General features: G+C 36.9%; 1 pseudogene; it reads right to left on the reverse strand.

The window, feature by feature from the left end:
- Positions 1-2,705: 2,705 nt before the first annotated feature.
- On the reverse strand, positions 2,706-7,480 carry LOC145234479 (carotenoid-cleaving dioxygenase, mitochondrial-like; annotated as a pseudogene).
- Between the last annotated feature and the right edge of the window lie 5,169 nt (positions 7,481-12,649).

Genomic DNA, 12,649 nt, shown 5'->3' on the forward strand with positions numbered 1-12,649 from the left:
CGTATGTGGCACACAAATAACAAGCTTTTTCTTCCCTTTCCATTACAAGCTGGTTTTAGCGTAGATTAAACAAACTAGAGAGATCTTTTTATTTGCAATCTTATGTTAGTATTATTAACGATGTAAGATATGGATATTTACATGACTCATGATATCTGTCTGTGCCAGTCACTTTTCTCACCTTTTAAGTTTACAATCTTGAGGCTAAATCAAAACTTTATGATTGTTTCCGCAAATCGAAAAAAAAACGGGTAGGTTTGGGGTTGATAAAGGTAGTATTGCCTGTTGACCCAAGAGGCACTTACTTAATTTAAGGTTTCAAATTCATTTGTGCAACTAATTCCTCTTTTTTTCTGTGATATTTATAACGCTCAATCAGGCGGATAAAAAGCCCCAAACCATTTCCCGTTTGAAATGTCAAGCTTCACGCTTATTGAAAGGTGCACGAGACCATGCAACTCTCCTTTTACCTACTGCAATACGATCCGTCTCGGGGTAACGGTTAAATGACGTATATCGCGTTGGTTACGTTTTATGACGTTAGTAATGTCGTCGAACAGTCATTGTTTAACTGATACAACACAAGTATGTGGCACATGTACACCTCGAAAAGTTTTATTTGCCAGACTGACAACCAAGCTAGCTTTAATGTACATAAACCAAATTAGTGACATATATGTGTGCCTAAAATACTCCGTTTCCAAATAAATGTACTTTAAAAAATAATTATTTTCTTCAATTTAACCATTAACGACCCAACGCCGATACGAATTGGTGAAATTATGCTATTACAAATCCGCTAGCTGTGGTTGGTGTAATTGGCTATTCTGTAACATAGTCTATTTATCTGTTTATGGGTTAAACGTCGTGATTTAGTAAGTGCAGAAGCACGGATACACACGGTTAATCGCATCACTGGTCAACCAAAACTTTTGTAGCATTTTTGAGGTTACGATCGATGTAAAAAAAGCAAACGTCATCAGTCACGTGACACTTCCGCATTCTCTTACAAAATCTGTTTAAAGTAACACTGTACCAAAAGCTTATGTGACAAAGTATTATAAAAATGACACATATTTTTTTAATATTTTGTGTGAATACTTAAGAATAATTTTAAACAAAAACAAGCGTAGGCCTACAGCAAGGGTCGTCGTGGAGCTTTGTTGCGGTTTGCTATATACGCGTTGGATACAAAACCAATAGGGCATTACTATACAGCTAGTCTTGCGTAATATTTATATCTTTCGTAAACTTTAGATTTTATTAAGTGCAGAATTGGTAGTTGTAGTAGATACACACTAGTTTGATTGGAAACTATAATTTCGACTGTAAATGAATTGCAATTTGTTTTTATAGAAACATAACTTGACTGGTTCCAATGACGTGTTTAGTCTCGACGTCCTAATGCGCCAACCTCGCCCTATAAAGTGTGTCCCCGCCACATCACACATAATAACAGTGTAGCTGCAGCGCGTTTACCATTCCTACACCAACTATGCTCTTTACTCTGTCGCGCTTTATAACATCTCAGCGTTACCGGGCTTGGTGAATATTTTCGGGCAATTGCGGTACCACGATTGTTTAAACCCAACTCCTAAACTTGATCTAGGCAAGTACACGAAAAAAAAACTGTTTGTCGGAATTTGCTGCTTTGCGGTTCAGTGTGAGAGAAAATGCGGTAATGGCATCGAAACCTTATAACCACAATTAATTTTACTAGATCAAACATAAAAGCAGTTAACCCTGTGTTGTTTACAATTTACATCAATTTACAACTATTTAACCACAGAAATATTTTTTTCGCATGAGTGCAGTTTACATGCCCAACCTTTGGCGGGAAGTGGAAACTCTGTTGGATATACCATTTTTGTTTAAACAATGTGGTATGCAAAAGCGGGTAAACACAATGATGGTTGGTATTCAGGAGTCAGGTCTAGTGGAATGAGGTGATGGTGTTCAGTGCAGATTAATTAAATTTTTGACACAATGTTTTTGTTTGGTTATAGTAAGTTTAGTTGTCATTTATAATTTCCGTTTTGAAGTTTACTCGAGGTTATGACCATAAACAATGCTTTTATTGGGGTGATAATAATAGTTTCATTAAAAAAAGTTTGCATAGTACTCACTTATATCGGGACTGGATCTGCAAAATAACAAATGCAGTAATGTACAAATTTGACCAAAACCACAGCTTTTGGTGTGTACACGAAAATACAGGTGCTTTTGCATACAAAAATACAAGCGTTATTGTAAACATTGTGCATGATCGTATAATGGCCCCTACAGATGTAAACTTGAATAAAACAACTAACTAAATGTAGATTTACTATAGCAAGTACATTATCAGACTATCAGACTTGTTGCACAGATTTTATTTGATGAAAAAATAATCACAATTTATAGACGTTTTCAAACGGGAAGCACTTTAGTGATAAAACACACAGGTATAATACATAAAGCTTAGCGTTTAATGAAAAGGAAATCCCAAAAATGCAAAAATTTCATATCCATTATTAAACAGATTTGCATTTTCCTTCCTTAATACAAATGAAAACATTGAACGATATCATGACTGCATAAAGCTTCTATGATATATAAATTTATTTGTGCGATACATTTGAAAGAAAACTTGTAAAATTAATACATATAGTACATTCATATTTTTTAGGTGGAACGTATATCCAACAAGAAAATTATGTTAAAAATCAAGGGTCCTTTTCTTCAAAAAATCCATGAAATGAGATGGGTAAGTTGGTTTTCACCTGTAGAATTTATACAGTCATGTTATTCAAACAGTGTTTAAGTTTCATATTTTACATTGATAAAAACATGAATCATCAGTTTTTCTGTTTAATAATGGCAATGTGTTTTGTTGTCAATATGGTACAAGATTTATTAGGAATAACCAATTATTTTATGACAACAATTTAATGGAACTGAACTATATATAATTGTATTTGTCCGGAAATAAAGTGGTTTTATCCACAAAAAAGGACAGACTACCTGAGCAAAACACAAATCAAATGTACTTTTAGTTAAGTTCTGAACTTCACCTCTGCTCTGGTAAGTTCTTGAAATGTTTTGGCATCAAGATTTAATAAAAATACTGGTTTGCTATGATCCTTGTTTATAACAGTTGAAAGTATAATTCCATCATCTTCTTCTGTTGCTCCTGGTCTCTCCGCAAAAACTGGCTCTGATGGAATGCATCCCTAAATAAACAAGTAAAATATTATATAACTTGTAATGGTAGGGATACGTTGAAGTGGATTGTTTTTGTAGGTGGTTTAAAATTGGTGTTGCCCAAGCCATTGCATGGCCTGGATCATCTAGTCCAGGGTATGATCTCTCAATTTTGTCATTATTAAGGGATGTAGTTTGGATAAATGAAAAAATTACAATGCCATGTTGGAATTTATGCTACATGGAAGTTTTGAGTGACTAAGCATTATTCACAGAAAATGGTTAATATAAAACTTTCACCTCTTCCATCCAAGTGATTCCTGTTTTGTTCATATTGTCACATTTCATCAGGTGATCTTCACCATGTGGTGTGAACACTGACATCGCATAGAAATACCTATATCATAAGCACTGTGCATAATCATTTAAAAAAAATCATTGTCGAAGCAAAATTCATTAACGGGAAAGGTGGCTTTTCTATGTAATTTAATTTATTTATTCTATATCCTATTTACCAATTAACTATTCACACCATTTCGCCCACGCGCACAATTGTTTTTGCAAGCAGAAACGAATGCCAGAACCTCCTACAATTTGCCTACTATAGCTACAGTAAATGGGTAAAATCTTTTAATAGAGTCTGAATTGGATGAAATAGCACAGTTGTAGAATGTATCAGATGTTACTTTTAGATTTGTATAGGTGTATGTACAATAACCTTCAAAATATTTTCTTTCGCTCTACGTACCTGTATTGCCGTCCATTGTACTTGTAGTTGATGCGGGGTAGCTCCAGACTGCCACTAAATTATTTCTTCAACAAACTTTCTGGTGTAAGAAAAACTGAGCCATCATTTTGCATTACAGCAGTTGCTTCGCATCCATCAATCTTCATTAGATTCTGACCTGTTGTGTTTACGTTTGTGACGAGTCAAAACTGTCAAAGTGTTTGCGTTTACGGAATCAAGTGTTAAACGTAAACTGCGTGTTTGATCAACTGCTGAATGTAACAAAATGCATGTAAATGCCACCAAAAGGAAAACTAAGTCATGGTTTTACAATTTTAAACACTAAAGCTTTTTACAACGGTGTTATTCGATCAGAGGTGAATTCGGACAAACAAGTTTGGCCCAAACCAAAAATATTTTAAATCCTTTTGAAAGTGAAATTTACCATTCGACAAGTAAGCTTTCATATGAGTCAATACATACCCTGTGTACATGCAATATCGTATTTGAAAAGTAAAATTTCGATTACATTTTGCAGAGGTGAAACTCCGAACCTAGTCTGATGAGCTGGATTCCTTCTTGAAAATCCCGGCCCAACCTACAACACTGCACCAGTCTACAACATTACCTTCCTTTGTTAATTCGGATATCTCTGACGAAAAGGCATGACGAAACATAAGAACATTGGAGTAATTCTGCTGGTAGTTTGTCCCTGTCTAATGTTATCTAAAATGCTGTAAAATGTAAAATACCAGTTTGTTAATTTTGTGAATTTGCAATGTCAAAGCATCATTATAAATATTGCATGAAGGCGAAATACTATCTAAGAAAATATTAATGTTATCTAGCTGTTTGCAGGGTGATTTTAACGTTTAATTTTGCAATTTTGAATACTAAATCCGATTCAAAAGCTTTGATCTGTTAAAAAATGTGACACGATTGTTTTATCTGGGCAAACATTTTCTTATTAATACAGTTAATAGTTAAATTTAGAAGTCTGCCTACGCTATGCTTTGTTGCAAATTTATTGGTTCCATTTGGCAACACATATCGACCAAAATATATCTTTTGCTTTCATTTGTCATCTCAAATCCGTTTATGAAGTGAAAGCAAAATCGACCTTCTGGTGTAAATTTAATCAGAAGTTGGTTTCCGGTTTTCAACTAGAAACTGAAACAAATTCACATAATATAACCCGTTAAACACGCCACTTTACACGTTTGAAACTGGAATCCGACCAGTGGTGGTATTCAAATCTTGTGTCAGCGGGTTCTGTTACAACAAAGTAATGCTACCCGGTTCGCTATGACGGCTTTATTGGGCCTGGCGTAGTGAGATTTTTGTATGAGTGTACCGTGATCGCTTGTCGGTATAGACGCTTCAGGGCTGATTCCAGTCATGAAATTATGTTCATCTTAATACTTATCACTGACTGATTGTCGTTTGTAATGGAACCAGATGTCGGTTGCCACATTACACTCTTCCACAGTGACCTTAGCACGTCGATTCTTGCTGGTTGGTCGTGTATCACTATGTAGTTAGGAGTCAAAGCAAAACTGCAGAAATTAGTAAAGGCAAAACTGCAAAAAACACAAGGATTCTTTTGCGGTTTTTACATGTTAATTCCTAACCCATTGGCAGTAAAGTGCGCATTAAACAATGTGTGAATTCCCCCTTTTTATATCGTGCATATGTTGTGGGAAAAATCCAAATTCGTGAAAAGTATAGAGTACAGTGTTTATGGTCACCTGTGGAAATAGGTCGGTTGTAGTGGGGTGTCCACCTCAATTTTTGCGTGTATCTCCAGGTCCTGCATTGGATCTTGATTGTTAAAATTGCTTGCTGGAACCCTCACTACGTTGTAAAAAGCTTTGTGGCCGAAGGTTAGACCCAGATAATGCGCGTTTCCCAGACTTGCAACGTTCACATTGGTATGGGCTTGTGGTTAATATCGTGTGTTTAGAAACAGCAAAAGTTTGCTAATACTGTTAAAGTTAGCAAAACTTTTAACCTTTTTGGATTTGTTATAAAATTGTTCTTGTTTTACTTGAGATGATATTTTTAAGCCTGTTCCGCGTTTGCTAATAATTAACTTATGTTTGAAACGATGGCCACTAATATCCTTTATTCCTATTTATTAACCCACTTTTATTCAAAGTTGGCAAAAGAATACACCACAAAACAGTCAGACTTATTGTTAATTACCCTTGAGAAAATGTTTTTGCATGGATCCTTGTACAAAGCGGTGCCAAATCCTCCACACAAAATACGGTTGTGTTCTTTGTTTGTCTTGTACAAGTTTGACTCGATAAATCTCCCTGTTTACGTCACACGGCCGCCACTGATAGTAAATCTGTAACGAAACGGTTCGAATTAGTTATAACGCGCAGCAGACAAAGACAGAAACAACTTGTTCTTCACGAACGCGAACGTGACAAAACCCAAAACAAAAACAGTTCCAACCTAACACCGCGACCATTTTTTAACACAATTATTAGAATGCAATAAAATTACGTTGTTATATCGTCTGTAGCATAAGTTTTTGACGCAAAAACATTTAACGCAGTTTTTAGTGACAAATGCATTTCGCAAGTTTTAAAGATCTCTTTATAACAAAGCGATACAACAGATGTCAATAGTTCCACATAAATTACTCAAAATCGCCTGCGTAACGCCTTCAACACATAAGGCTGCAGGTTAATATATATTCATATTGTGGTAATTCAGTTTGTTTAATAGACTCACTTGTGCACGAATGCAAGGCCGTCAAATAGATGATTAAATTTGTCAGACCCAACTTCAAACTCTCCTGGACCGTTTCTCAGCACTTCGCCTTTAAGCCAGTGAGGTATTTCTCCTAATATAATACTTGCTTATATGTTGTTTTTCATTTTTGAGCGTTAATTGCCGGGAAAAAACAACGCATCGTTCCCAATGGCTTCGTAGCCGTCCGAAATTGTTTAACATTTAAATTATCGTGATCACGTTGATAAATGAGTGTCTTGTTCTGGGAAACAAGCGGCTAAAATACGTTTAACAGATCTTCTCTAGTTGGGAGATGGATAAATAGAAAATGTCACCAAACCCCGTATATTACACGTAGTTGCTTACTCGCACTACATTTTAGGTAACCAACGGCCTAAATTCGAATTAGACTTTTCAAAATCTTTAAACCTTAGTTACATACCTACATGTATAACATTTTAAAATTGCGCTACACTTGGCCTATTATATAATTTTGGGGTTTAACTTCAATTTAAAACAACTTTATTTCCAACTCAACGCAAAAGTGGTTATTTATGGATTGATCTGCTGTGAACTGTTTGTTTGTTTAGTCTGGAAACATACGGCTGCGTGTTTGCCTGAAAATGATGACACTGGTCACTTATGCAAACATAGCATTTCGGAGTTAATAGCGTTTGTGCTGATTCGGCTAAACAACACGTCTGCAATGACCAAACATACATTCTACTTACCTTTAATTGTACATCTGGTTTCAGTCTTTTCGGTAGCTTTTCTAATGAGTGTCGGTATACCCTGTCTCTTTGTTGTATTTGGTTTGTTGCTCATTTTCTATGCTTACGAGCGTTGCGTTACAACATAAAATCTACTGCTTGTTTAAAGCAGTTTTTCGCCTGGAAACGCTTGACCAGCCAAGCGTAAGACGAGATTTTTTGAGTAATCTATGATAGCAATTCATCGAACCTGTCTTAACTTGTATTTCAGCTAAAACAGGCCGAAACAGAAATCCCCTTTCTGATGAATGTTTTCAACTGAACCAAGTGTTGTTGGTGCAAATCATCTTTTATGACACTCCAAAACAACAAGATGAACAGAGCACATTATTTTGCTGACAGCTGGCTCGTGTTTCAGGGATATGTACTGACCCAATGGGTAGACAATAAGAACACACTGCCGTATATCTGACTCTAATAAACAAACAAACTATCACTGTCGAAACGAACAACAAGACGCAAAACTAGCTTAACGTTCCCACATTATATTTTAATAAGGCATACCACGAGAGCGCCTCTTGCGCTAAACACGCAACACAAAAGTCACCGCGCACGAATCAACTGTGAGACATCAATTCTAATGCGTACTCTAGTCACTCAAGGTAGCTTAAGGTAACTTAAGGTAACTTTAGAACTGATTTTAAGTCTAAAATGTGTCGATCTTTATAGCGTTCAGGTCAAATCTCGTTATCACCGGCATAGTCGTAAAACGTACGCCCGAGAAGATTAACTGTGTTCTAAACCGTAATTATTCTTTAAATTGCTTATAGAAGTGTCAAGTTTAACATGGCTGGAAGCAGATTAAGACGTTGCTTCACGTTAACACGTAAGGGGACGATAAAACAATAGCCTTAAGCAGTAATTGACCGGTTCAGTGATAACAGGTTTAAATAGCCGGTCAAGCTTGTGTGTAGAAAAAAGGCGAGTTATAAACGGGGTTGACCGTGATGATATGACACGACAATTACACGAATTAAAATGTTTTGAATTAAAAAGTCCAAAGTCCGATGTATTTTGAATTAAAAGTCCAAGGTCCGATACATCACTCTCCGTCCCGTGAAATGTTTTCCGGAAGAGATTCTCCTGGATGATGTTTTCCGAATTAGTTTGTTGTCCGTTTATTGTTTCCGATTTGACGCTTCGTGCTCCAAAGTCAAATGTTGATTGTGCCGAAATTTTTTGTCCATTCTTCGTTTGCTTGATGGTTGGATATCACGCTGTGTGGTGAATATTGTTTGTAGTTGTTGAATGAACTCCAGTTGACGATGTTGTTCGCGTTTTCGAACGAGATCATGTACAAATGGAGTTGTGATCGAATGTTGATTGATGTGATGCGAACAGTTGATCCGGTGTGATTCGAACAGTTGAATTCGTACGTTGTTTTTCGAACGACTGTAATCTAAACTTAACATTTCGCGCGGCAAATTTTCACACCAATGATTATATAAGGGCTTTTTTTTTCAAAAGGGATATAATTTTGATTAAGTATATATATACAATACGATTGAAAAAGGGCGCAAATTCTAAGTACTATGTAGGTTTGTGATATACAAATAAAAATAGTTTTGACATTTGACAAGTGTTTCTGCTTCGAATTCTTATAAGAAATAAACGAGCTGCCGTACTTTTCAGAGTTTTTGCTAAGCTTTTTTACGGTTTGACGCGTAGCTGTGCTGGCGACTTGATTTTACATGTGAAATTTGGCTTTGCAGCCTCCCACTTGTAAGGGTTTTGCAGTGCTTTTGCAATCTGCGGTTGAGAGTTGTTGAGTCGCATTTTGAGGTATTACTCTCGCCATTTCGACCGACAGGCCAATCTATGACAGATTATTATATTTTCGCGCTGCCGTCGAGGCAAGGTAAGGATTTTTAGGCAATCAATCTCGTTTGAGTTGCAATTGCTTTTAGGCGGTATTTGGCCTAGCGACTGTGCAGCAATGCTGCTTTGAGCTGTGCTCATTGAATTATAAAGTTCAATATGAACCATATTGGCTTGGCGTTCGATGAACGCGTGCGCGCGGCGGCGCTAGAGTGTCAAGGCCATTTGCATTTGCTTTAACATCTTTCCGCTTTATTACTGTAGCATTCTCCTGCATTTTTCCTTGGCACGTTTAATTGATTAAACACAATTTCATATTTACCGTTTTGGTTTCACATATAGTCATGTCAAATCTAAAATTATTTTTATACAGGGTCAACCTACTAGGTACTTAGAACGAATGTTATGATCGTTTTTTGTCCAATATCAAGGTAGTTGTTATACAACTGAGTGTCATGTCCGTTTAGGCTAACTTAGGGTACAAGGGCTGTGCCTGTACTTGGTCAGCTAAATTATTACCGTCCGGTTGTTCATTTTGTCGAGCGTTCTTTAGCTCCATCAATTTGTCAAATGCAAGTCTGCCGTAGACCTTGATAAACCATCCGGTGAGCAAAACTGCCCATATTCCTGCTAGAATGTATATAACCAAAAAGACAAAGCATAAAAATGGCGAGGTTATTGAGCTTATCAAATGTAGAAGTGCGTTCTTCGAAGCTGCTTCCAGAGTTGAGGACAAATATGAAACGTCCGCTTCTGTTGTAGGATCGGTGTTGCTGTCAATGAACTGGTAAAGTTTATCGTTTGTTAGGCGGGACTGGCTAAGAAGCGCCAACATTGAGTTTAAATCTTCAAAACCGCTACTCGGTCGTGGCAAATTATCTTCATACCGTTGAAAATCTAATTCTTCCCGGTGATATTTAACAGGTGCTAAAGTAGGTGTTATAAAGTCAACTTTAGAGTCAACGTGAGCTAGAGTATAATTGTCATAGACGTAATATGTATCTTTAATTCTAAAAGACATTACTCTACCCGGAGCATAATTTTCTACAAATTTAACAGTTGGATAAACAAAACCATCCCTGTATAACTGTCCTACGGACATGTTACCTTTAGAGTCAACATATTTAATTAAGGGTCGTGTTGCAAACAGGTTTTTATGTCTTAAATCTTCTACTATAATTCCATTAATAACTTCACAAGAGAGTTCTGTCATTAGATCTCCTACAGTTATACCGGCTCTTTGTCCTCCTAAAAGTTTACTTAATATTTCGCCAGGATATTGTCTGGCCAAGAGTGTATATATAGTTGCTAGTAATGATTGAGTTTGACATTCTAAAAAATGAATATCAGAAGTGAGTTGACTTATTGTCCCAGAAACAGTATCCATTGCTTCGTTAATAAAAAGTCCAACATTATCCGGACCACCATTAGGAGTTGAAAAATTAGCTTTATTGATCATTAGTGGTAATCGAATTGGACCATTACATTGTGCGGGTTCAATAATCATACCACCTGTACAAATTGAGTCTTGTCCATAACAATCCCGAATGGCTTTAGAACAAACGGTTTGATGGTGAATACTTAAACCTAATTCTTTTACTTCCAAACGATATAAATCGCCGGTATGCCGATAATGCAAGGTCAAACCATGAGTTCCCAAAGGCGTGACAACGGGACAATCAACTCGGTTGGGCACTTTCCAGGTAAACAGTCTAGTTCCGACAACACAACTACCCCTATGTATGTTACATTTATACATAATTCCCAAAGCACCTTTCATTTGTTTATGAATAGGATCGTATAAGATAGTGGATTTCGTTAAAATGCCATTATGAATAACACCCTTTGAAGATGTAGGCCATTTATAAGTTACTTTAATCTCATTAGAAGAAGACCAAACGTTATCACTAGTTTTACTAAGTCGCCCAATCAAAGGTGCAGTATGAGTGTGTTGCCAATCTTCACAAGCACCTGAGGACGGGGGTGCAATAGCTACAGATTTCTTAGTATGAAATTTGCCTCCAAAAAAATAATAATGGGATTCATATGTCGATTCAAAAATTTGACACGAATATACCTCTAACCGAATGAAGTCTGCCGAAGGGTTGTAAAGTCGGCCAAAACATGTCTGAAAGACTGGTGCATCTGCCCTTTTACAAGTTATGGGTTCAGGTATGGCATATTCCCCTTTAAATAATGCTTCATGACAGAGCTTAAATTGTTGCGTCCCACTTTGAGCTATATCGCACAAAAGTAATGTGGAAATTAAAATACCAAATTGATGCATTTTGTTTCAAGTTCTTGCTTAATCTCGAAACCGAAGGGGCTTTCTGATTATACGTCCTCTTCGAGTAATGTGAGGGTCTTGTTCAGATATTTCAATTGGTGGTGCAGAGGCAGAAGTGTTACTTAAGTCACCCGTATCTACTCTAGAATCTATATAAACAGTTGGACTAGTTAATATAGGAATAGTTTCAGTGACAGAAGTATCAACAGGGGGTCTAGATAACACAGAAGCATCGGTTATGCCTTCAACAGTAGGAAGATTAGCTACCTTAAGCCTATCGACAGTAACTGTGTTCTCGCGACCATTCATAGCTAAGGTAAAGAACTTTGGATGCTTATTCAATACCTTAAAGGGACCATCATAAGCGGGATAAAGTGTTCCCTTTTTGGCTTGCACCCGTACAAACACGTGAGTGCAGGTTGCAAGTTCTGGATCAACATAAACATTTACCTGTCGTTGAGGTTTGCGCTTGGCAAAGTTTAGATGCGACATAAATGCTGTTAGTCGCTTGGAATAGTCTGCTATGGACACGTCAGGTGCAATTTCCTCAAAAAACTCACCTGGCAATCGCAACGTTTGCCCATAAACCAATTCAGCTGCGCACGCATCAATATCAGGCTTGTGGACACTACGTAAACCCAAAAGCACAAGCCCCAGATTGCTATGCCAATTAAGAGGTTGACTATGCGCTTTAAGAGCAGATTTAAGATATTTATGTTGGATTTCGATGTAACCATTACTTTCAGGCCTATAAGCCGTAGTTTGCTGTAATTTTATCCCAAATTGGGTACAAAAATCATTAAAGGTTTCAGAGGTGAACTGTTTCCCACGATCTGATGTACACCTTAATGGTGCCCCAAATCTAGCAACCCAATGCAACAAAAAGGCATTAGTTACAGTCGTGGCAGTTACGTTAGGCAACGGTATTGCTTCAAACCACCGAGAGAACCTACAACAACAGGTGAACAAATAGGAATAACCATCACACAACGGTAAAGGACCAACAATGTCCAAATTAACATCTTGAAATCGCCCTGTGGGTTCGATGTAATGACCCAAAGGAGCATGAACATGCCTTTTAACCTTGCAACGTTGGCATTCAAGACAATTCTTACTCCA

This window comes from Phallusia mammillata, chromosome 6 (assembly GCF_965637545.1).
Source record: "Phallusia mammillata chromosome 6, kaPhaMamm4.hap1.1, whole genome shotgun sequence".
In the NCBI taxonomy this organism is placed as follows: Eukaryota; Metazoa; Chordata; class Ascidiacea; order Phlebobranchia; family Ascidiidae; genus Phallusia; species Phallusia mammillata.